Here is a 6684-nt window from a genome sequence, read left to right as displayed (position 1 = left end):
ATAATTGTTTATGAAATTGTCTGAATAACAAATATGTCTTATTGTTGAGAAATAAATATTATTTTCAAATATGATATATAAACTAGGTTAATTGTCAGTATGCAGCTATAGCTATCGGACAGGGCTGCCATGTGCCATGATGAACAATCAAATGATTACTAGTAATATCTACACTTACATTTTCTACATTGAACTAAAGATACTTATTGACATCACCGATGTTCAAAGCGTACATTTATTTAGCTACAGTATTAATTTAACATATTGTAATGACTATATATTTTTTATGTGTGTGCCTCAAATTTCTTGTACGGATTTTCAGAGTCTGAGCTGTTAATTGGTGAGTGTCAGACTGAAACTGTTGAGCATTTTATACTATTTTATTGCTGCTGGTTACATAACCAGATGCTGCACAAAGAATGCTAAGTCATTTTAACTATTTAGTGAATATGTACGCACAATATTAGGAAAGAGTTCACCTTTTAGGAGATGACGGAAATAATTTTTCATCTCATATATTTCCATGTTATGACATTAAAAGCCCTTTTTATAGAGATGCAGCAAAGTGCAGTTGTGTCAATCCTTTTTGTGGCTTTTTTTACTTACATTAATCTGAAAAAGACTGCCACCCCATATTCATCCATTTCCCACTTCTTCCAGGATCCTGGTACTTGAGTCATAATGCTTATTGTGACATCTGATGTGGCATAGTCTAAAAAACATACCAAGAATGCTCTCTTTGCCAACGGCACCTTACCCCCAGGTCCGTTTCATTCTGTCTATCAATAGAAAAAGGCAGACTTGACTTAGCAAACTGTTACCTGTTGTTGCACCCACACTTTTTACACAGATGTATGTGACAGAAAAGTTGGGAAAAAACTCCCACCTCAGTTGGGGTGTGAAAAAGGGACTATTGGCATCAATCAAAGTCAGGTTTCCCACTGTGTTTTTAGAGGGGTCCAGAGGAGTTGCTTTGATTGGCTATTACTAAGGCCCACCCCATCTTCAGCTGCATAATGCATTCCTCCCACTAATAATGAATCAACCTGTTCACAATGTTGTGCCTGGTGGTCACCAAAATGCCAAAAAATTCTTGGATACATATATACCTTCTCTTTGTAGGCAGCTGTGGCTCAGACATACAGTGGGTTGTCTATGGGCAGAAATATGTTTCAGCAGAAAATATATTTGAAACATTTATGGCTTTAAGTGATCTCAACTAGAATAATAGCACCTAAAACTAAATCTGAATAGTACAATTTGAAATTGAATTTGTTAAACTGAATTCCAATAAAATTGAAATTGAATCTCATATCATGAAATTTAATTAATTTGCTTAATTTGTATTGGATCCACACAGAAAATTCAACTCTCTATGAACTTTTATGTTCAGTTCTCACAAATTCAGCTCTTGCAATTCAATTTCAGTTCAGTAAAAAGTCACTGACATACTGGTCATGCAGTATGAGCAATTGTGTGACAATTCACAGACCTCCTTCTTAAACAAACATACTTTTAAAGGCAACCAAGACATGCAGAGGGAGTTAAAGGGATGACATACCACTACAACATGTTCAGAGATCAAAAGCTGGATCCACAGATTTGTATAAATGTATAAAATATAATAATAATATAAGAAGAAGATATATTTATACAATTGGTAGCATAGTTGAGATTGTTTGACCTGATTAATATGGTGCAGTTTAATATTACGCCCTTAAATGAACTATCAACTAACTGTCAGTTGTTTGATGCCCAGTTTCTCTAGTCCACATGTGTGGACTGGGTAAAACATGGCACCCCCGGTTGCTTTCAGTCACTCTTTCATGTGTGTGATTTTTATGGGTGAATGGACAAATGGTGTGAAGTACTTTGAGTGCACAGGACTGTGTAAAAAAAGCACTGTATAAATCAGTCTACCATTCTCTTGGAGTTTAGACATGAGGTTGTCTCTGCAAACAATCCCAGGAAAATAAATTAATGTTTATTATTGACAAGTCCAAGGATTTAATACCACCATCAGCTGCCGGTGGTTAGCACATTTGGATTGTGTATTTCTGCTTTCTGTGATTTTTCTTTACATTGCTGGTGGTTCCTCTGGTGAAACAATTCTTGACTAGATGCACTGACACTAGATTTCTAGTCAGACTCATGATTTGCAGGCTACTTTATTTAATACTGAATAATATTTATCCATTATTCTTTAAAATATGAAACCTAACATTAGTATATGAATGTAGTAGCTTCTTTCTATAGAAAGTGTTGTGACGCTTTGCCTTTCAAAAACAATCACAACAGTTGCTGATGCTTTTTCTTTTGACACGTGTGCAAATGACCACACTCTATGACTTCAGTTCAGCAAATTTATTTTTCCACACACGTGTAGTTCAAACTAATTTCTAAATCAATATGCAGAACGGAAAAAATTTCTGTTTGCCATCGCTCATATTCTTGTCCATGACCTCAAACTAATAATACCAACATCCCTTATCCCATTGTCAAATACCACTGTCTAAAACTGTTTGTTCCTTCCATCAGCACACCTGAATCCACTCCACCCATTGATTATATAGCCTTCTGGCCTTTGGCTACATGGCAACACAGATCCCCCTAATGATGAGAGCATCACTAATACAGTATTAAAAATAAAACAATAAAAATGATTCCAACAGTAAGCATTCAAAAGCATGAATGCATGGGCTGCAGTGTAAAGTACTTTTTTTTTACACACATTTTTAATTTCTAAAAGTCTGATTGAAAATGTTAAAAGTAGACATATCACAAAATGCAACAAAAGTGCAATGGAAACAGACTGAAGGAATGCTAACCCTGATACAGCATGTGTCTTAACATGACTCACATGTCTCTTCTGATTAATGAAACATTAGATGTGTGTGGAGCGATGATGAGACTGTAAGCTTCCATCCATCCATTATCTATACCCGCTTTTTCCTAACCAGGGTCACAGGGATCAGCTGGAGCCTATCCCAGCTCTCTTTGGGTGAAAGGCAGGGGTACACCCTGGACAGGTCACCAGTCCATCACAGGGCCACATAGAGACAAACAACCTCACACACTCACACTCACTCCTATGGGCAATTTAGAGTCACCAATCAACCTGACATACATGTTTTTGGACTGTGGAAGGAAACCAGAGTACCTGGAGAAAACCCTGTAAGCTTCCTCATATGAAACAAATATTTACAGTATTTACATCATGTTTTCCACATGGATTTCTATGATATGAGATTTGACTAGAGATGATTGTATTGTGATTTGGCACTATACAAATAAATTGAATTGAATTGAATGAACAGAGTGGATGGAAACAACACTTGAGTCTTATATTTTTGATGATACCTCAGGAAAGTTAATTAAGTTAATTAAGTTAAGTTAAAATTTGGTTACAAATCTTTTAAAAATATGCTTCTGTTCTGAACCAAACATTAACTGCATCCATAAAATGGATGATGGAAGGAAGGACAAATGGGTATACAAATAGGGTCTCCTGTTTATCTTTCCTCTTTGCTCTCATTCTTCTCTACTACCACACACACACACACACACACACACACACTCCACTACTGGCACAATGAGAGAAAGGCAACCTGTGGCCTTTAACAGTAGAAGAATGAATATGTAAAGAAGAGCTCATAAATAGAGAGCTGAAAGACCCCCAGCTGAGGCTGCTTAGGGCAAGCCTCCAGCCAGACACACACACCCACACACATGTGTGTTTTCATTCTTTGTGGGGACTTTACATTCACTCACATTCATTTTTGGAGACTTACCCTAACCTTAACCATAACCATTACTTGCCTAACCCTTACCCTTACTGTACGTTTAAGCTAAACACCAAGTTCGCATCATAAAATTCAGTTATTTACATGGTGCCAACAAGTTTCCCACTAGGAAGGCCAAGTCCCCATGATGTCAGTGTGTAAACAGTTTTTAGTTTCCACAATGTGAGTAATACCAGGTACACACACACACACACACACACACACACGCACAAACACTCATTGGGCCTTTCAGGAAAAGAAAAGCAGCACTCAATCAAGGGTCTGTAAGGGAAATAGTTGTTCACAGATCAATCACCTGCAGGATGAGACCAACAGAAGAACAATCCATCTATTGCTAAAGCTGTATGCTAATGAGAGGAGTCACTGCATCACCGCTAAGATATACATATGCACACACAAACATACTTGTTATTATAATGCAATCCGTAAACTCATACCCTAATCTTAAACATTACAACTAAATGTCTAACCTCAATCCTTACCCTAACCTAACTAACCATAACCCTCAAACAGGAGTTTGAAAAAGCAAGGACCAGACAAAATTCCGTCACTTTAAATGTCCTCACTCCGATAGAATTATACAAAAATGGTTATCAAAAAAATAGAAGTAAAAGTACATACACAGACATGCACATCAAAAGACATGGACATTTAAAATGTGTGATTACAAACAAAATTTGCAGAAAGACAGCAGAAAGGTCTGTAGAGAACTTAAGAAAAGTTCTTAAGAAAATGTAATGGCACTGTTTAACTGGTTTTGTGCATACCACGGATGGCAACACTACACTTCAAATATCAGTAAATGTTGACTGGAGTCAGGTCTTAGCAACCTTGAAGTCCAAACAGTGAAACAAGAATGGGGGAAATTGTTGATTTGCATGTAGCTGGAAAGGATTACAGAGTAATCTCAAACGGTTTAGATATTCATCAGATCACTGTTGGACATTTTGTGTAAATGGAGATGATTTTGGTACTGTGGCTACTTTTCTTAGAAGTGGGCGCCCAGCATAGATCCCTTCAAAGGCACAATGTGGGACGCTCAATGAGGTAACTAGAACCATAGAGAAACAGCTAAAGGCTTGATGCTGGTAAAGATCTCTGTTCATGAGTCAATCATGTGCAAAACACTGAACAGGCATGGTCTCCATAGCAGGACATGATGGAGGAGCCATCACCTTCACACTTTACTGGGAAAATGTCTTTTGGACAAATGAAAACATGGTACAATTATTCATGAAGAACACACAGCACTACATACGGCATAAAAAGAGCACTGCATACCAACATGAAAACATTATCCCACCAGTGAAATATGGTGGATGAAGCATCATGATTTGGGGCTGCTGTGCTGCCTCTGCATATGGACTGCAGGACGTTGTGTGGGGGACGATGAATAAAAAGCTGGGTGATGCAGCAGGACAATAACCCTAAACATCAAAGTAAATCTACCACAAAATGCCTTCTGGAGCGGCCCAGTCAGGGACCAGACTTCAACCCAATAGAAATGGTGTGGAATGACCTTAAAAGAGGTGTTCACTGCAGATATCCTAAGAATATGGCTGAACTGAAGCAATTCTGTATAGAAGAATGGTCCAAAAAAGTTTGTACAGGTCTAATCTTTAGCTACAAGAAGTGCCTGTTTGAGGCTATTGCTGTCAAAGGTAGCATCTCATGACACTCTGGCTTTCTCCCACAGACTGAAGACATGCAGGTTAGGTTTATTAGTTACTTTAAATTTTAGTAGGTGTGATTGTGAATGTGAATCATTGTCTGTCCCTATGTCACAGCCATGTTATAGACTGGTGATCAGTCCAGGGTGTGCCCTGCACCTTGATAGCTGGGATTGGCTCCAGCCCCCTAGCATCTCTCTACAGCATAATCAGTACAGTCATTAATGTAACAACTGTGAGGTTTACTGTGCGTTCACACAAACAGATTCAAAAGGCTAAGCCAGCGAGAGCTGCCATCGTTTAGGAATGAGGTCTGGTTTTGCTGCCCTGTGGCCCCCACAGAACTAGGCAGAATTAAAAAGCATTCAGCTACTCTGCAGGGGAATGTTGAAGAATGCTCATATTTATGCAAATGTCCTCTGACTCACAATAGAGTGATAGCCAGGTGAGAGCATTTATCATCTCATGTCCTACGGAAATGCAGGCATAAATCTGTGTTTACTATTCCACTCCTCACATGAAGACATTTTAAGGAATTTTAAACAAAATGGAAGAAAAACACCTATTTTCAAAGCTCTCCCTGCCCACTTCCAACAGATGACTATTTAATCACTTACTGGCACATAAAAATGAACATTGTGTCTAAACAATAGTCCGATCAGAGGCATTGTAAATTACATGCTCAACACAACACATCTATCAACACATTTGAAGTCCTCAACAAGGAGCGTGAGAGGGAGCGGACAACCAACTTAGCGTACATTGTTGAAATAACTGATGTTGATTTGTTTGTGTGGATGCATATGTGTGTGGCCATATGTTTGTGTAGTACAGCCACTCTCTGCTGAATGTCTCTGGTCTGTGGCACCTCATAAGCCACTGTGGATTGTCATTCTTCTCTGTCCAGTTTGACTCCACCCTCTGTTTTCCTCCTCTGTTTCTCAAACTTATTCCACATCTCCTGCCTTCCATCTGACCTCCTTGTTCTCTCCTCAATTATCTATCAAGTCATTCCATATCAAAATGAATACAATTAATTCAAATATCTGTTACACAGATTATGAAATATAAGATACTATTGAAAGCAGTTGCATCAAAACCCTCACATTGCACTTTTCTGTAGAAACATCAAATTGGACTACATTGCCACTTAACAGTGGTACAGTAAATCACCAATAGATTGTAGAATAGTTTCATGTAAAAAAAACTAA

Source organism: Mastacembelus armatus, chromosome 15 (assembly GCF_900324485.2).
Source record: "Mastacembelus armatus chromosome 15, fMasArm1.2, whole genome shotgun sequence".
NCBI classification, from domain to species: domain Eukaryota; kingdom Metazoa; phylum Chordata; class Actinopteri; order Synbranchiformes; family Mastacembelidae; genus Mastacembelus; species Mastacembelus armatus.
Note: the sequence above shows the minus strand (reverse complement) of the source record.